The sequence below is a fragment of the Loxodonta africana genome, chromosome 13 (genome assembly GCF_030014295.1).
Source record: "Loxodonta africana isolate mLoxAfr1 chromosome 13, mLoxAfr1.hap2, whole genome shotgun sequence".
NCBI classification, from domain to species: Eukaryota; Metazoa; Chordata; class Mammalia; order Proboscidea; family Elephantidae; genus Loxodonta; species Loxodonta africana.
The window spans coordinates 71,791,811-71,812,163 of NC_087354.1; positions in this window are offsets into that span (position 1 = coordinate 71,791,811).

The window sequence follows — 20,353 nt, forward strand, 5'->3', positions numbered from 1 at the left end:
ATCTCCCGCTGGTCTCTTTGTTCCTTCTGTCTCACATTACCTACATTAGGCTACTTAAAGTTGTCTGTAGCTCTGAACACTGATTTTTAGGGAGTGGTGGTTGTTATTTTACTTTGTTTTTTGTTTTAGTCTTTTTCTTTTTATGTTTTCTCTTCGGTAGTTCATATCTCTATGTCTTCAAGTTCACTAATCTTTTCTTCTGCAGATTTTAATCTTTTGTTGATCTCATGTAGTATATTTCTCGTCTCAGATATTTTATTTTTCATGTTTAGAAATTCAATTAGGGTATTTTTTATATCTTTCATATCTCTTAACAAGATGCATTTTTTCCCAACTTTTTTTTACTGTACTTTAGATGAAGGATTACAGAACAAACTAGTTTCTTATTAGACAGCCAGTACACATATTGTTTTATGATGTTGGCTAACAACTCCATGACATGTCAACATTCTCCGTCCTCAACCCTGGGTTCCCTATTACCAGCTTTCCTATCTCCTCCTGTTTTCTAGTCCTTGCCCTTGGGCTGATGTGCCCCTTTAGTCTCATTTTGTTTTATGGGCCTGTCCAACCTTTGGCTGAAGGGTGAACCTCAGGAGTGACTTCATTACTGAGCTGAAATGCTGTCCTGGGGCCATACTCTCAGGATTTTGCCAGTCTCTGTCAGGCTAACAAGTCTGGTCTTCCTTTTTGAGTTAGAATTTTCTTCTATATTTTTCTCCTGCTCTGTCCAGAACCCTCTATTGTGATCCCTGTTAGAGCAGTCAGTGGTGGTAGCTGGGCACCATCTAGTTGTACTAGACTCAGCCTGGTGGAGGTCATGGTAGATGTGGTCTAATCTTTCCCTTGTGTCTTTAGTTTTCTTCATTTTTCACAAGCTACATTTTTTATTCAGCTTCTTGAACATATGTAGTACAGTTATGTACTTGAATGTCTTTTTCTTCTAATTCTATTACCCGATTGTTTCTGAGTCCACTTTGATTAGTTGGTTTTTCTTCTCACTATGAGCTGTATTTTTCTTCTTCTTTGTATGTCTGGTGAATTTTAATTTGATAACAAATATTGCAAATTTTACCTTCCTGGGTGCTGGCTGTTTTTGTATCCCTTTAAATACACTTGAGCTTTGTTCTAAGATGTAGTAGAGTGCCTTGGAAAATTGTGATCCTTCGAAACTTGCTGTTAAGTTTTGTTAGCAGGACTAGAGCAGTCTTCAATCTAAGGCAGAAATTGGCAAGCTAGGGCCTTTAGGCCAAACACAACCCGCAGCCTTTGTATTTCCCACAAAGAATATATGTTTTGTTTTTTTTTTTAATTTTAAAAGGTTGTAAAGAACAAGAAGAAAATGAAAAAACAGAGCAGCAACAGAGGCCATATGTCATTCACAAAGTCTAAAATATTTACTATCTGGCCCTTTATGGAAAAGTTTGCCATCTCATAGTCTAGAAGTAATTTTGCCCCTTCTTAAAACAATACCCTGTTGAATATTCTACTCAATACCCCAGGAATTGGAAGATTTTCTACACTACAAGGTTTACTACATGTAATAACATGAATTATTCCTGGCCATGTATGATATGTGGAGGTTGTTTCCTCTGCTTCTTTCAGCTGGTTCTTCCCCTGGCCTTGGCTAATTTCCTCACTGGCATATTCTGATTATTCTGATAGTACACAGCAGAAGATGTGAGAACCCATTGTAGATCTCCAGAGCTATCTCTCTGTGCAGCTGTCTGTATTTTAGTACCCTGCTATAGGGTCATTATGAATCAGAATCAACTCAATGGCAACTGGTTTGATTTTTTTTTTTCTTTTAATGAACTCTAGTCTCATTGGCATTCCCTGAATCTCTTCTACATTCCCTCAGCTGAAGTAGACCAGTGGTCTCCATCTGGGTTTCCCTTCCCTGAGCTGTAGCCTGGAAATTCTCTCCAGGCAATAAACTAGGTTAATGTAGGACTCACCATGTTTACTTGCTGTCTTTCAGGGATCACTGTCCTGTGCTGTCCTATGTACAATGTCTGAAAACCATTGTTTAATATAGTTTGTCTGTTTCTTATTTCATCTTGGCTGGAAATGAAAGTCTCAGTTATTTCTGTTTTGAATCTAGAGTGCTCCTTAGCTAAAGAATATCCAGAGATTGCATGACAAGTACTTACAAAAACAGTAGTAAGGTAGTTAACCGTTTCATTCTTTGCAACCACTTACTTACCTATGTACACCATTATTTTGTCAGTACTGTGTGATTTTTAAAAAAGCAGAAATGAACTGGTTGTTGATAAACTGTAACTTTCATATACAAGGGTGAGTCAAAATGTGTTGCTGTTGTGTTCTAGTTCATATGTGCATGGATTTATTCCAAACAAATTGTGTTTAAACATGTCTCTGTGATCAGTGGATGGCTGCAGGCAAGTTCTCTTGGCAGTACACATGTCTTAGTCTCATTAGTGTGCCTTCCAAAAAAAAAAACAACTTTTTGTGCCATGGAAAAAAACTATTTTGAGGTCAGGGCTAATATCAAATTTTTAACAAAACTCAAGTGGACATCTTTCCAAATCATTGAAGCTTTGCAATAAGTTTATGGGGATGCTGTCCCATATAAAACAACAGTTTTTAGATCAATCATGTATTTCAAGGAAGGTTAAGAAGACCTCAAAGGTGAGTCAAGAGAGCGAAGATCACTCAGAAAATCATGGTGACTGTTTTTTGGGATTCCAAATGAGTAATCTTGATTTTCTTGAAGAACACAAGATGATGATGGGGACTTATTATGAAGAAGTTTTAAGAAAACTGAAAACTGCAGTCATGAGAAAAAGGCCAGGAAAATTGTGCTGAGGAATTTTTTTTCCATCACGACAATGTACCTGCTTGTTCTTCAAGGGTAGCAATGGCTGTCCCATGATAATTTCTTTGGAAAACCTTACCCCATCCACCCTACAGCCCTGATCTTGCCCCTTCAGACTTCTTTTTGTTCCCCAAACTCAAAAAACGTTTAGAAGGAACAGAATTTGAGTCCTTTAAGGATACCAATACCGTCGTCTTGACGTGGTGTAAGTTAAAGAGTGCAGAATTCTTTAGGGAAAGTTGGAAAGATGGAAACACTGCCTTTAGAAGTGTATAGACCTAGATGGAGGATATGCTGAGAAACAATAGCTTCACGTTTTGATATTTTTGTTTAATAAAGGTTTCTATGATTTTTTAACAATACTTTTTTGACTTACCCTCGTATAATGCCTAATTTTAAACTTCCCATTCATCAAAGTAACCCCATCATTTTCACTGAATTCTTTTACATGCGTACATCACAATATTTGTGCTTAAAAAAAGAAATGTATTCTAATAAAATACAACTATTATAGATTGGTGTTCTGTGAAAATTTTTAAGGGAAAAAGAAGACTGATGAAAAACAATATTTAAAATAATAATAATAGTGTTGTTATTGTTGTTAGGTGCCGTTGAGTAGGTTCCAACTCATAGCGACTGCATGCACAATGGAACAAAACACTGCCCAGTCCTGCGCCATTCTCAAAATTGTTACTATATTTCAACCCATTGTTGCAGCCAATGTGTCAATCCATCCCATCAAGGGTCTTCCTCTTTTTTGCTAACCGAAATATGATATTTAATTATATCAAGTACAGAATATTTTTGCCTGGTATTTAGAAAATATCTGAATATTCTTGATACTCTCCAGGACTTCATGCATTTGGCCTCCTATCTTCTACCATGTTTTTAAAGATAGTCCTAGACCACAGAGGACTTAAACATTTGCCCATACTCTGCTTGGCTGATATATTCACCAACAATGAAATAAACAGCATGAAAATGTAACCAAAAGTTGAATTACAGTGTCAATAAATTTGCTATCTCCAGGGAACTCCTGACTACAAAAATCATTATCTAATTAAATTAAAGGGTAAAAGCACAAAAGACTTCCTAATTCAGGTCACAATAAAGCCAACAATGAAGAGAGCAATGACAGTCTATTAAATATCTCACCAGGAAAAAAAAAAATCCTTAGGTCCTTGACTGCTCTGATTAAATAGCCCTGAAACCCTTAATAGGAGCCCTGCTGGCACAGTGGTTAAGTATTTGGCTGCTAACGGAAACGTCAGCAGTTCAAACCCACCAGCCACTCAGGGGAAGAAAGATATGGCAGTCTCCTCCTGTAAAGATTACAGCATTGGAAATGCTGTGGGGCAGTTCTACTCCGTCCTATGGGGTTGATATGAGTCGGAATCAACTCAACAGCAATCGGTTTGGTTTGGTTTTGGTAAAGCCCTTAAGATATTGTTGTGGGCTTATTGTTTGTGCTTCTTGACTAAGAAAGAGATTTTATTTCCAAAACAATCCGTCAAAATGTGAATACTTAAATTTCCATATGAAAGATTCATTGAAAAATGGTTTTACTGCCTATCACAGTAGAAAGGCATTTCCTGAGTGAGATATAGAAATCCTGAAAGGCCCCAATTTAGAAACTTAAAATCTAAATCTTTAACTATGTAGGTGTACGTCAATTTATATGCATTATAGTCTCTGAGTATGAAGTATATTTTCAAAGAAGCTTTGTTCATGACTTATTGTACATCATAAGATCTTACAAAGACACAATATATTGTCCTGATACAATTATAAACATGATTTTCATAAGGAAATCCATGGAAGTCTAATTATGTATTCACGATGGAGAGACAAAATGTGAAGTGTATTTAAAGGAAGGATTTAAAATTATAATTAATTTAAAACTCAATGCTTAGGATGAGCCTAATTCCTTAAGGAATTTTCATTTTAACACTTGGCTACTACATTCTGATGATGCAAAGCAATGTAAAGCCAAGGAGAATACGGTGCTACTATGAATACAATACCAATTTTTATTAGTCCTCACTTAAGAAAACACTTAAAAATATATACCAGAATGATTAACAGCCTACTTGCTGAATGCCACCAAGCAAATTCCTTTGTGCTATTTAGTTCTCAAAAATCTCTAGAGGTATCAGCAGAGGGAAAAGTTTGAAAATTAAACACAACACATAGCTCAGACTCATTTATGATATGTCATTTATGGACCTTAAATATAAAAAGAGAGAAAGAAAAAAAAAAGAATGAATTTGCCACTTGTGCTAAAAGATACTGGCAAAATAGTCCTTCCTATGGATGATCACCAATAGTTACCTAATGGATCTATATTTTCAGGAGAGATTTTCTGAAGAACATAAGTTTTTAGAACTACATTTATGGAGTTGAATAACTTCTAGTGATCAATTCTGTATAACAGGCTTAGTATCTCTATGTTTGTTTGTTTGATGATTTGAAAAGCCCACAGACCAGTTCCAAGTGGAATGCAGAATTTTTTAAACCTTTTGAAAGGATTTGCCTGACAATTTTTAACCCTAACTTCTTAGAAAAGAGAAATTACTGATTCCAACTATCTTCCCTAGCATCGTCTTGATCATAAATCAGTCACTGAGATATATATTTTAGAAAGGAAATGAGAAGCACCTTGACCGGTGCCAAGCACAGAAGAGATGCTCAATAAACATAATTTCCTCTTTCTTTTCCCCACCCCTCCTCCTTCCTTGTCGTTGTTAGTTGTCGTCCAGTGGATTCCAACTCAAGGAGATCCTATGTGTGCAGAGTAGAACTGCTCCAAAGGGCACCACCTTTCAGAAGCGGATATCCAGGCCCTATTTCTGAGGTGCCTCTGAATGGGCTCAGCCATTAATGGGGTGATGAACCAGAACCAAAACCCATTGCTGATGAGTTGTATTCCAACTCATAGCAATCCTATAGGATAGAGTAGAACTGCCCCATAGGGTATCAAAGGCTGTAAATCTTTATGGGAGCAGGCTGCCACATCTTTCTCCCACGGATTGGCTGGTGGGTTCAGACTGCTGACCTTTTGGTTAGCAGCTGAGTACTTAACCACTGCACCACCAAGGCTCCTTGAAGAGGTGATGAAAGGGAAGTTAAGTAGGCTGGGCTTCTACTACCGCCCACCACCACCACTAGTTGCCACCAAGTTCATTCCAATTCATGGTGACCCCATGTGTGTCTGAGTAGATCTGTACTCCACAGGGTTTTCAATAGCTGATTTTTTTGGAAGTAGACCACCAGGCCTTTCTTCCAAGGTACCTCTGGGTGGACTCCAACCTTTTGGTTAGCAGCATAGTGCGTTAACTGTTTGAACCGCCTGGAGACTCCTGGCTTCTATTAGAGCAGCTCTATTTTTATCTGCCTTATAATCGGCACCCAGGTGAAAATCTGTTTGAATAAATGGTCCTAATTGCACTGGGTGGAGAGAAAAGTTATAATCTCTGTCCTCCAGAAACTAAATCCTATTCTCAGCCTTCTCTTCCCATATACCTTCCAGGGTAATTTCACTTCCTCCTATAGCTTCAATTACCGCCTATACAATGACGCCCATGTCTGTATCTCAAGTTCTTCATCTCAACACCACTACTTTTGTTTGTTGTTGTGTGCCATCGACTCAAATCCGACTCATAGTGCCCTTATAGGACAGAGTATACCTGCTTTTGTTTAGACCCAGGTTATTTGCTGTCTGGACTAGTGCATAGAATCCTATTGGTCTCTTGCCTCCACACTTACTAGCCTACTTTTATCCTCCACACTGAAGCGGGAGTAATATTTCTAAAATCTAAATGAGATGGCGTCATTCCCTACATAAATACCTGTACGCCTCCCCTTCACCTACTACAGGATGAGAGAATACAAGAAGTTCCATGATCCGTATTTCTCCCTACCTTTTCTGTCTCATCTTTTTTCACTCTTCCATATATGTTCAGCTTTTTGGACATCTAGCAGTTTCCAAATTTTACCATGCTCTCATACTTCCATACTGTTCACTGTCACTGGAATCATCTTTTCCCTTGCTTGCCTGGACAATTTTTATTTCAACACTCAGCTTAATGGTCATCTTCCTGACACCATTAAACAGTATTGGTTGCTAACACCTCTGTGCTCTAGAGACTATCTAAGCAGTTTTTACTACGTTTCTTTCATATTAACATAATTTTTAAACTGTTAGTCTCAATTCTAGTCTGGGCAAACCTGGAGCAGTTGTTACTGACTAATTTTTGTATCGCCAGGACATACACAATACCTTGCTTAGGGTAAGGGTTTAATTTATGCTTGTAGAATGAATCAACGAGTGAAAGGGGGGAGAAAGAGAGGGAAAGAAGAGCAAGGGAGAAGTGGGTATGGGAAGGAAGAAAAGAAATTAAACATTTAAAGAACATTTGTAGCATGTTTGGTTGAAGCATAGCATTCACATAGGGGAGCAATAGGAAGTTGTTTTGGATATAGACTAAAAAGTGTAAAAGTTTACCTGTCAGCAAAAGATGGATTTTAACTAAGAAAATGACATATGTAAATAGTTATTTTGGGGAGTTCATTTTGGGAGTGTTGTGTAAGCTGCCCTGGGAGGGGGAGAACTGAGAGGAAGTAGTCCAGATATGAGTTAATGAAGGCTTACGTTATAGGGGTACAATGAGAAGGAAAGGGAGGGTGTGAAAGATACTACACAGGAAGACCGTAGAAGATTTATTAACTGACTAATCCTGAGGGGAAAGAGATAGTGAGAAGTCAAAATAACTCAAAAAATTTGCAGGCTAAGTAAATTAGAAAATGCCTACAGATAGTAAATTGTAGAAGAAAGCGCAGTCGCTAAAGAAGATGACCTGGACGTAGAAGGAGAACCAAGCCTTCCCAGCACCAAGAATTAAAAAATAGCAATAATCATTATTATACACTCTATTGCATATCATTTATAATAGTATCTATTATTCACTCTTTTATTAATTATTATTATTATTCCTACTAAGGAATACAAAGGGCCATAGGGAACTGATCAATGACATGAAATATCGTAAATGTTTCAAAGGCATGAATACAGAGAAAAGTTCACTGGATTTGTCAATGAGGACATCATCAGTGACCTAAGGAAGAAAAGTGGGAATAGCAGCCAGTCTATGAGAACTGATAACATCAGTGGATGATGGGAAATGCAAGCAGTAAGAGCTTTTAAGAAGTATGGTGGAAAAAGGAATGGTTGGAGAGGAAAAATATTAGGATAAGGTGGCTGCTTAAAAGGATTGTGAGCCAAGTAAAGATTGCAACTTTTTGGAAGAGACAGAGCAGGAAATAACCATCCATTATACAAAGGGGGAAAGTCATTTGCCTCCAGTGTTCCTTTCACAAATAGGTCATAACAGGAAACATACTAGTCTCCCATAGCCAAGAAGATACATAGGGAAATCTGCACTGATTTGGTGTAGACCATATCCCAGCTGCTTCTTGTAGCTTTTGGGTACCTGTGTCTGAGCCATGAGTACAAGGGCAGGGATATTGCAAAGTTATCATCACCTTACTAAACAACACAAATAATGTCACAGGTCTGCCACTTCTCAAAATCATGTTTTCCTTCATAACATTTCAACATCTTTTTTTTAAAAATTAGATTCTAGGTAATGGGGAGCCCAGGGTCGAGAAGGGGAAAGTGTTGACATGTTGCACGGTTGGCAACTAATGTCACAAACAATATACAAATCAATCATTTAACGAGAAGCTAATTTGCTCTGTAAACCCTCATCTACAGTACAATAAAAAAATTAGATTCTATGTGATGTTATACGAGTGCACAAAATATTCAGAATATGTTATCCATCAAATAATCTATATTAAGTCAAATGCTAGTGCAAATGGTCAGACAGTCACCAAAATGGCCAGGTATGCACCAGGCAGCATATCTGATATTGACTCTTTATGAATTTATCTCCTGAAAGAATTCACACTCTAAAGTTCAGCAGAAGTCAAAATGAAATTAGAATAAAGGGCAATAATCCCAAAAGCATGCAGTTTAGTGACTGGCCCGCCCTATTTCATAAACGGAGGGTGCTTGGAATCTGCCCTTCAGTTCATAATAATAGCCTGCCAAGGCTTCTAAAGCAAGCAGGAAGGAATAGGGGAGTGAACTTGTGATCTGAGGAGGAGATACTGTATATTTGGAAAATTCCATTCAAATAACCCAGTTGTAACAAATCCCCTTCCCAGGTCCCCACTCTAGGAGACTAGAAAGCAGTAATTAGGATGGGCGGGCTGAGAAAGTCAACTAAACACAGATTGGCAGGCCTGCCAGAAAAGGCATCCCCTGAACTTCATTATTCCAACAATAATGTCTTTATTTACATAGCAGAGTGAGTATACCATGTTTGACAAAGCTTTTCAATAAGCAGAAACATGCTACTAAAAGAATAGCCCACCACCAGAAAGAACTTCTAATTTAAAGATAGAAAAATCACTGCAACAATTATTCCTGTAATCCCCACAGAAAACAGTGAAATAGCTTTTTCTTCATGAGCCTTGCAAATCACAGCCATAGCAACTCAACATGTGCGGTCCCATATGGGGTGGCTGCTTCTCAGAATGGGACCAGGAACTCGGGAATTCGAGTTCTTACACTGGAACTCAGGAAAAACCGGGCAGGGAATAGTTTTGTATCAAAAGAGTTCAGAAATCCTAAAAGCAAGTCTCAGGTATTTATCCCATGTGTCTCTGCATCTTGTTGTAGTGCTCATATGAGTGTTCTCAGAATTTGTCTGGCCTGTTCTACAGCCCCAGCACGGATCAAAGAGACTCTGATTAAGAATGGTGATCAGCACTTATGTGTGAATGTGTGTGTCTGTGTTATTCAGGCGTTAGTTTTTTGTTTTTTTTTCTGATTCTGAACTGAAGAGAATTTGCAGAGGAAATTTTTTTTGCTGTGAATTTTCTTGCTGATGATGGTTAGTGCTGGTTATGGAAAACCTCTGTTTCCAACAACCTGCTACCAATTTGTAACACATACCCTGAACAATTCAAAAAGTGCTAATGCCAAAAGTGTGGGAGTGGGTCCCCTTGTGATTGAATGTGTGCCCTTGATGGGTCTTAGTTTTCTCATACGTTAAATGGACACATTGAACTACAAAGATTCAAATCCTGGCTCTACCACTTAATTACTATAGTCTTGAGCAAATTACCTAACTTCTGTATGCCTCAGTTTCTTCATCTGTAAAATGGGGGATTGTAATAGTGCCTACCTCATGACATGAATTAATATATGCAAAGCAGCTAAAACTGTACCCGTCTAGTAGTAACTGATGAGGTCACCACGAGTTGGATTCCACACAACAGCAGTTAACAACAACAACAAAGATTATCAAGAGAAGCCTTCTAAAGTACCACCCAGCTCCCCAAACCTATGATTCTATGAAAACTGCACAACCACATGTGCTATGCTGGCCTTACTTAAGAATTAAATGCAAGAGCCAAAAAGGAAAAAACTCTGATGAAATACCACTTTCAAAATTTTTAGTGCCATCCTATTGGAAAAACTGAATAAATTATTTAGCATAAGGTATTTATAGTCAGCACCTTCTGATCACAATTATGCACCTAAAATAAAAGCAAATGTTTATTTCCATTAGAAAAAAAGGAGCCTGAGCCATATTTGTGGTTTCTTTTTCTTCCTTAACACTCTACCCTTTGCGGTCCCTGTCCTTTTTCTGAATCTCTATACCATAATGTCTATAACTATGGAATTATCACAGTGTTTCAAAAGAGTATAAAATGGGTAGGTCCTGTAAATGAATATTAAAAAGAAGTCTTTATTAGAATTTCATAGCTAAGCCTCTTTTTAAGAGCCCCCAACATCTTTGGACCTTCACCTCACGTATTTTGGACATGTCATCAGGAGGAACCAGTCCCTGGAAAAAGGACATCATTTTTGGTAGAGGATCAGTGAAAAAGAGGAAGATCCTTGTCTTAGTTGTCTAGTGCTGCTATAACAGAAATACCACAAGCGGATGACTTTAACAAAGAGAAATGTATTCTCTCACAGTTTAGGAGGCTAGAAGTCTGAATTCAGGGCGCCAGCTCCAGGGCAAGGCTCTGTCTCTCTGTCAGCTCTGGGGGAAGGTCCTTGTCCTCAATCTTCCCCTGGTCTAGGAGTTTCTCAGTGTAGGGACCCTAGGTCCAAAGGACTCATGTTCCTGGCTCTTCTTGCTTGGTGGTGATGAGGTCCCCCTGTCTCTCTGATCTATTTTCTCTTTTATATCTCAAAAGAGATTGACTCAAATACAACCTAATCTTGTAGATTGAGTCCTGCCTCATTAAAATAGCTGCCTGTAATCCTGCCTCATTAACATCATAGAGGTAGAATTTACAGCACATACGAAAATCACATCAGATGATGTGGACAACCACACAATACTGAGAATCATGGCCTAGCCAAGTTGACACACACGTTTGGGGGACACAACTCAATCCATAACAACCCTCAATGAGATGGATTGACACAGTGGCTGCAACAATGGGCTCAAACAATAGCAAGAATTGTGAGGATAGAACAGGACCGGGCAGTGTTCTCATTCTATTGTACATGGGGTTGCTATGAGTTGGAACTGATTCGATGGCACCTAACAACAACAACACCTTTGGAAAAAAGAAGAAAAAAACTTCTGCATTTCAAAGTAACTCATGCATTCATTTATTTGATAAATAGCTACTGAAAATGCTAAACCCTGTTCTAGAAACTAAGTAAATACATAATCTGTAACTAATCAGCCTATAGTTAGTTTAGAGAGAGGACAGTCAACACATAAGCCAACAATTAGAACATAGTATGACAAGCGAAATATTAGAAGTGTCTGTAAGGTACAATGGGGGGCGTAAAAGGAAGAGGACCAATGTCTGCCCGGAAGTAACAGAGAAAACTTCAGAAAGGGTATAAAAGGAAAATGTATTTCCTCAGCCTGGGAAAAATGAGAAGACATTCCAAGCAAAGGGAATGGCATCTTCACAAACCTGGTGGCAGGAAAAAGCATCATCTATTTGAAGTGCCAGAAATAGTTTGATACTGTTAAAGGGTGGAGCCTGGATGGAGAGCAAAATCTAAGAGAGGAAACCGGAGCCCTTGGTAGGAAACAGGTCAGTAATGACTGGCAACAGATTTCAGATTTTATCCTAAAGGTGGTACACAGCCTTAAAAGAACTCTGACAAAGAGAACAATACTGACTGACTTCAATTTTGGGAAGGTCACTCTAGCTACAAAACAAAGCCTGGGTAGGAGAAGAGGCGGAAGCCCAGGCTGGAGTTGGTGAGTGGCAAAAATAAAGCAATAGTCACAGTAAATGGAAATGAGAGAGTACATAAACATACATCTTCTTGTTGTTAGCTGCCATCAAGTCAGCTCCAACTCAGGGCCCCGCATATACAACAGAACAAAATGTTGCCTGATTCTGCACCACCTTCATGATCATTGGTATGCTGTTCATTGTTGAGGCCGCTGTGTATTTTGAGTGCATTTCAACCAAGGGGGCTCATCTTCCAGTACTATATTGAACAATATTCTGTTGTGATCCATAAGGTTTTTACTGGCTGATTTTTGGAGGTAGATTGCCAGGCCTTTCTTCCTAGTCTGTTTTAGGCTGGAAGCTCCACTGAAACCTGTCCACCATGGTTGACCCTGCTGGCATTTGAAATACCAGTGACATAGCTTCCAGCATCAAAGCAACATGCAAGCAACCACAGCACAACAAATTGACAGACGGGTGGTAGAAATACATACCTAGAGGAATAAATTCACAGAATCTGGTAATTGCTAGGATGTGGGCATGAGAAAGAAATAGGAAAAAAGAATAATGGTGAGGTTTCTATGTTGAGAAATACAGGTGAAAGATCAGAGTGGGAAAGAGGGTTTGTGAGCTAGCATTAGGACATGTGAGGCATCTATGGGATTTCCAAGTACAGAGGTTGGCTGTGGAGGCCAGGAGAGAGATTTGGGCTAATAATAGAGATTTGGATATGAAGAGAACAGCTGAAGCAAAGGGCATGGATGAGTTTGCCCAGGTAGAGTATAGAGATGTGAAGAGAAGGCAGCAAGAGGAGGAAGCCTGATGTATAACAGGTGAACAGAGGAAGCTGAATTCCTAAAAAAAAAATTTCAAATTTCAAAAAAAAAAAATTCCTAAGGAGGTACTCAAATCACAGAGACCACAGAGAAGAGGAAGGAGTGGTTGCGAATATCAAATGCTGCTGACAGGGCACAAAAAAGTACTGAACAAATGTCTACTGGAGCTGATAACTAAGGAACCATTACTGAATTTGAGGGAAGCGGGGAGGCGTAGAAGTTAGTTTTGTGGGTTGAGGATTAAATGGGAAGTCAGCAAGTGAGGGTAAGCAGACCCGGCTCTCTCCGGACTAATACAAGTGCAGTTTATTTTACGCTCGTTGCAAACACACGGTCACAGCTCAGCCCACTTGTTAACCACAGCTGTTCTTAAGTAGATGGTATAGTCAGTTACTGTCTAAGCCATAAGATACCAAAGATGCCAGGAAGCTCCCTTCTTCCCTGCTAAGACCTTTCCACCTGAGAGAAGAAAGAACTTTTCTTTTGTACAATACTTAGAAACAAAAATTTAAATGTAAATTGTCTTATAAGAGGTTTTAAAAAAAAAGGGCAAATTTACTGTTAGCTGAAAATTACCCTTACCTGACCATTTTCTAAGAAGAGGTTCTAGAAAGAGTCTGAGAGCTATATGGAGAGAAAGCACAGAAAGGAGAGCCTGAAAGAATGAAAAAATTTCACCTGGTCTACAATTTTATTTAGCACTAACCTTGCCTCCCATGGTCCCAGAGGTGACTTTGTCATAAGCACAAGGAGACAGGTCCCCAGCAACTGCAGGAAGATTTTTTTCTCCTGGTGCAGAAGGAGAGAATTAGCCTGGTTCATCACTTCACTTTGTCTAAACTTTAGATAGCTTTAAATAAAGCCTGTTTTTATTCTCCAACCCACATATTCACTTTCAGCTTCTACGTAAGAATCTTGACGTATTTCATCTGGTTTTAGTTTTTTTTTTTTATCTCTTTAGCATCAGTTAATTTTTTGATTGCCAAAAAAAGGTTTTAAAAATCTATTATGGAAATTATGGTATAGAACTATAAAACCTGAACATATATACTGACTTTCAGATATTTTTGAAACTTGTCATAAAGTCTTAACTTTTTAAAAATACTCCACTACTTTCATAAGTCTTCTAAAAAGCCACTCATCACAGCCATTTAGAAAGAAATATGACATTAAAAGGAGGTAAATTTTCCACGTATTATACTGAGATGTAGTTGTGCACTCCCATTAAGTCTAAATCTGTCTTCCGACCAGTGTGAAATAGTCATGATTTATTTGAGCCTGATGGTAAAGGTCTATTAAAACAATAACTCGAAAATAGTCTTCATAGCTAACACGTCACTCATTAAAGAGATTATGGCAGGAATTCCACAGAAGGCTGTGGGTCAATCTGTGAAATCAGTGAGACGAACAACCAAGAGGATTCAAGATGCCTGACTCTTCATGTACAGAGATAGCCACTCTCAGAGGATGTCAAAGCACAAGGAAAGACCTGGAAACAACCAGCTGGGGTGGGGATTTCATAGCCTGTGCCTGATGATGGCCATGAGCCTGTATCACAGAACAGACCACCATTAAAAAAAGGTTGGGGAAAGGAAAGCAAAAAGGTTTTAAATGCTTTAAAATAATATACAGCGAGTTGCTTTATAATACAGCTTGTTGATAAATAGATGTAGACACTCTGAGGGGCGAATGATGTATCCTAAATCCTAACAGTCCCATGAGTTAAAGCTCAAGAAGACATAAGCTGTGAGGTGGGTTTTCACTGTGACCACACAGCCCTTTCCAAGGTTAAGGCTTCATAGATCCTTGAATTTGGTAATGACTTTTACCACAGGACCTCTTTTTCTATTGCTGTACAGCTACTTTAAGATCAAACTTCTCAGAAGCAAGTTCTATATTCACTACTTTTTTCAGTGCTAGAGTATTCCTCAATCCATTGCTTCAACATTCTCCTGAAACTGCTATAGTTAAAATCACCAATTGTCTTCCAATTACTAAATCCTACTTCCTCTCTCATTCGTAATATATCTAATTATTGGCCTCATTGAAACTTCTGTCCCTCCAAAATAGTCCCTCCCCATGTATTTCCAATCTTTGAGCAGCTTTTTGAGCTAATGGTCCATCCCTAGACTCCTTCAATGATTTCCTCAATACTTCTTCATCTCTCTTGCCCCCTTGCTCTTTCAACTCATCATACAAAACCCAACTCTGGATCAATTCTAATGTATGAATTCTTCACTCCTTATACCTTGAGGGTAATTATCTGTACCAGTTCTGCTCTCAAAAACAAGTTCATCAAATGTGAAAATAGTTTTATATAATATCGGTAGGTGTCATTCTGTTCCATGAGAAATTCATGAAATGGATGATATTCAGAATATTCTCTGGTGCTACCACAGGGATTACAGGTTTTCTGTGAGGAGCTTTGCACAGACAATTCCTCCGTCAATGACAAGTTTGAGTCCAGAATCAAGACTGCAAGAGGGTTGGAGCATGGCCTTGTGGCTCTCTTCCAGCCAGTCTACGTATAAGTCTCATCATATTAAATCATCTTAGATAAGTTTCTCATTAAACAATCAACAGAAATGGAGATAAAGGTTAATTAAATGATAGCAAAAAGTTAAATTTCTGTTGTTGTTCCCTGGTATAAACCTGGAAAACATTTTTCCTTAAATAAAATAAGAAAATTAACATTTAAAGAAGAGGAGAACCTTACTTTCTTTCGTTTGGAGTAGCGTCTTGCTTTTGTTGCTACCTTTTTTTTTATCACACAGTAGGCCAACCTGGGTTCCAGATGGGAACCTTGAACAGAAGCCTGATAAAGCTGCTGATGGCCAACCCTCGGAGAAAAAGGCAGAGAAGAATTCTCCCCAGCTAGAGAAGGGGTTCAGATTGAAGCCTTCCTCGAGGTCAAACAAAAGTCAAAGAAAGTTCGCACATCTGCGATTCTGTTCAAAAAAGAACAGAAAAGGCCAAGGAGTAAGTACAAGAAATGATAAAGAGAATGAGCACCCAAGCACAGCACTTCAGGGGCAAAACATGGGAAGATCAGAGTCAAAAGCAAACCTCTCATAAGAGACAGAAACAAATGTCAGGAGGGGAGACGGAGCACTCCATCCCAAGTTTCAGTAGTTGAGATTCAAGAATCAGAATAAGGCAGTGAGAAGACCTGTTCCTTTTTTTTTTTCTTTTTTTAATGTAGACATCCCAGAAGTATCAAGTATGTCCCCAGAAACTTTGTGAAGGGCTTGTCTTATATTCACTGTGCCAGGCAATCTCTGAGTACCCCTGCTTGGCAGCAATCTTCCTGAGTGGGCTTAGCAGTTCCCAGCCATCTGTATTTGTGTAGATCACCATAAGGACCCATTTCCTTGCCTCCTTAGGGATATCAAGGGTCTTTTTCCCCCAGAAAACAGTACACAAATCCAGAAGCACCCTCACCAAGAAGACCGTAATCTTGTCTTCTCCCTCCAATACTGTTACCCTGTTGGCCAAGATGAGAAGGTAGCCCTGCTTTCATGCATGGTCATTTTGTACCATTCTGAAGTTAAGAAAGGCACGGTTGTGGTCTGCCTTTAACACAGTATCCAAATGAAGACATAGCCTTCTAAAGAGAGAGGAAAAGGAAGTGAAAGATGGCAAGGGACCACCAGCATGTCAGACAGGGAGAAAAAAAGGAAGTCATTTATTTGACTCATTTTTCTGGCAACATTAATTTATGATTCTTGGAAACTTTTGGCAGGAAAGTGGGAGGAAGGATTTCAAGAATTCATAGAATCATTAAAAAAAAATGTGGGGGAAGGGAGGACATGCAGTCTGACGTGAAGTTCTATCATTTCATCGATTCGGAAGATGGGGGAAGGAAAGAGGAATGAGAAAAGATAATAATATTTACTAAAGATCCAGTATTTGCCAATTATTTCATAGTTGTCTTTTCATTTGTCCTTTAAAAAATATAACGTAATGATATTATCTCCGCTTATAAAAGATGGAAAATAAGGATCAGTAAGGTAAGAAACTTTTCTAAGGGCACATAGCTAGTAAATGAGAGAGCTAAGATTTAAATCCACATTTATCCGGATACTTTGGACATGTTGTCAGGAGGGATCAGTCTCTGGAGAAGGACATCATGCTTGGCAGAGTACAGGGTCAGCAGAAAAGAGGAAGACCCTCAACAAGGTGGATTGACACAGTGACTGCAACAATGGGCTCAAGCATAACAGCGATTGTAAGGATGGTGCAGGACCAGGCAGTGTTCCGTTCTGTCGTGCATAGGGTCACTATGAGTCGGAGCCGGCTAGACGGCACCTAACAACAACAACAACAAAGCCTTTCCAGTAACTAGCTTGCCTCATAAAGAGGAAATGGAAGTTTGAAAGATTGTCCCGGCTAACATAACCATTTAAGGGCAGGACAGCAAGGTCTCCTGACTCCTGACGGTATAGTCTTCCCACTATAACACTGCAATTTCAATTTATTTTAATGAAGATAGAGGACACTGTGAATTAAATTATCCCATTCATTCAGTGTGGTAAATGCTTGATGTTTTAGCCTGCCCATTATTACTCATCCTTACTTCCCTCCAGCCCCTGCTTCTCATCTACCCCAAATTTGCCATTGTACTGGCTGGTCAGTGACCCCTACATCACAATTTCCCTTTTTCTTTCCTCCTGTCAAAAAGTACCTGTCCTTTCACTTACCCCCTTAGGACCCAGCTCTTCTAGGAAACTGATGGATTCTTTTAAGTAATAAGTTAATTAATAAAAGCCTAATGCTTCTGTGTGTTATGCCCTCCAAGACAATATTTACATGTTAATAGCTGTCTACAATATAGTAACCAAAAAGATTCAACTATAGTGAATTTTAGACCTCAGATCACCAAGGAGGTAGACTTTAGAGGCTTGGGGGCTATTTATCAGCAACACTAGAGTTAAGCCAGTGCCTCCCCTCCTCCTCAAACTGACTCTAAAAGTAAAATACATTATCAGTCAACATGTATTTCTTGAGCATCTACAATATGCAAGCACTGTACTAGAGTTTGGGAGAGAAGAAAGGTGAGAATGAAAGATTTCAGACACTATTACTCACTTTAAGTTGTGTCTATAATAATATTCATTAAGTAGGGGCCCTGGTGGCACAGTGGTTAAGAGCTCAGGCTGGTAACCAAAAGGTTGGCAGTTCAAATCCACTAGCCACTCCTTGGAAACCATGTGGAGCAGTTCTACTCTGTCCTATAGGGTCACTATGAGTCGGAAATGACTCAGTGGCAAATGGTATAATAAATTCATTAAGTTAGACAAAACTGGCTTCCAATAACCTTCTAGATATCCATTCCTGGATGTATCTCTGAAAGTACCTCACGGTTTCTTCCTTTCCCCAGCAATACCTGTCTTTTCTTTGCATATCTGAAAACTTACATACTTATTTTGGGTAATGAACACCATCCTCCCAATAACCTAGACCCAATACCTCTGCCCTTTACTCAACCAATCATCTATCAAGCCCTGTTAATTCTAGCTCAGCCATGTCAATTACCCACCCATCTTTCTTTTCTCACTGTTTCTATTGTGTGTGTGCCTTTATCATCTCTTTACTACTCTTGTAATGGTCTTCTAGTCTACAGTCTCTTTCTCATTTAAACCATTTTTTTTTCTAGATACAGTGGTTTAGTTTAATTTTCCATAAGCACACGTCTGTTCATGTTATTGCCCTGAGAGAACTTCAATCTTTCTCCATTTTCACCAGAGCTCTAAATTCCTTAGCCTAGCACTCAAATCCTTTATCGTTTGACCCAATCTGACCATTCCAGGCAAATTCTTCATTCCTTCTCTTCCTTTACACGCCAAAATTGTAAACAATCCTCAAGGGCCAAATATCACCTCCACCTTCTAGTGGTCAAAAGTTACCTCTCTCTCTCTAAATTCTTATAGGACTTTGTCTGATTATCTATAATGACATTGATCAATTTCTGGTGTCATGGTGATTAGTATACATGTCTCATCCTTCCTGCTGGTCTGTAAATTCCTTGAAATGTAAGACATAATGTAGATAAAGTCAAAGTGCTTTGGTGGTGGAAAGTAGTTTGCTATTACTTCCTATCTGGGAAATTCACAGACAAAATGGCGTAGACGGTTAAGCACTCCGCCACTAACTGGAAGGTTGGCAGTTCGAACCCACCTAGTCACTCCATGGGAGGAAGATCTGGCAATCTCCTTCTGTAAAGACTACAGCCAAGAAAGCTCTAGGGGACAGTTCTACTCTGGCATATGGGGTCGCTATGAGTCAAAATTGACTCAACGGCACTTTACAACAGCAACCTTTGAATTGAGCCTTGAAGAATGAAGAAAATTTGAATGTGTGAAGGCTGAAAAGGCCAATGCAAGAGAAAGGAAAATCTTAGAGGAAAGCTTAATTATAAATGGCATTTATAAGGAAAAGAGGGTTGGCCGACTTGGCTAGAGCTCAGAATGTCTGAAGATTAGCTTTTCTGCATTCCCTTTCATCAGGTAAAATGCCATCAGAATGATTGTCTTAAAGTACCATTTTTTAACTCACATTGGTCTTAAGCACATAAATTAGCACCCCAGAAGGAAGCACACTTTGGATAATGATCTATAGGATATGTTGTGCTTCTTAAACTTTTCAAGGGTGGTCAGGAGAAGGGAAGGAAGGGAGTAAGAATGGCCAGCAGCTCCTGGTAACGTTGCCTATCGACCTGGCATCCAAAGAATTGCTGTACTACTAGAGAAAACACTGAATAAAGAATAATAAATTCATCAATGAGGAAATTCAAAAATACTAAACTGACCTTAATTTATACCTTAAAATGATTCTTTTATTAAGCTTATAAGGCAGAATATGAATTCAATTCTTACGTGGCCACCTATTTTTCCTTGAGTTGCTTTTGGTTCCATTATGAATAAAAGGAATCCATAAAAAATATTTTATAAATGCCCACCGTGGTTTAAATGTATGTATGCTGCCTTTTCTGGCTTTGTGTTCCTTCTATTATTTTGAAGAAAATGCATAAAGAAAAATTTTCTAATCATTTGAAAAAATTCATTTTTATCCTCACTCATAAAATATTTATTATATACTTTCTTTCTGCCAGGCACTTTTCTAGGTACTGAAAATGCAGCAATTTCATCCAGACAAAATTCCTGCCCTCAAAGGGCCTACATTCTAGTAGAGAGACACAAGCAATAAACAGAATCAATAAGTAAGCTCTATAGTTTTTTTTTTTTATAGTTATTAGAGGGGCAGTGGTGGTTTAGTGGTAAAATTCTCGCCTTCCATGTGTGAGATCTGGATTCGATTCCTGGCCAGTGCACGTTTGTACAGCCACCACCCATTGTCAGTGGAGGCTTATGCGTTGCTATGATGCTTAACAGGT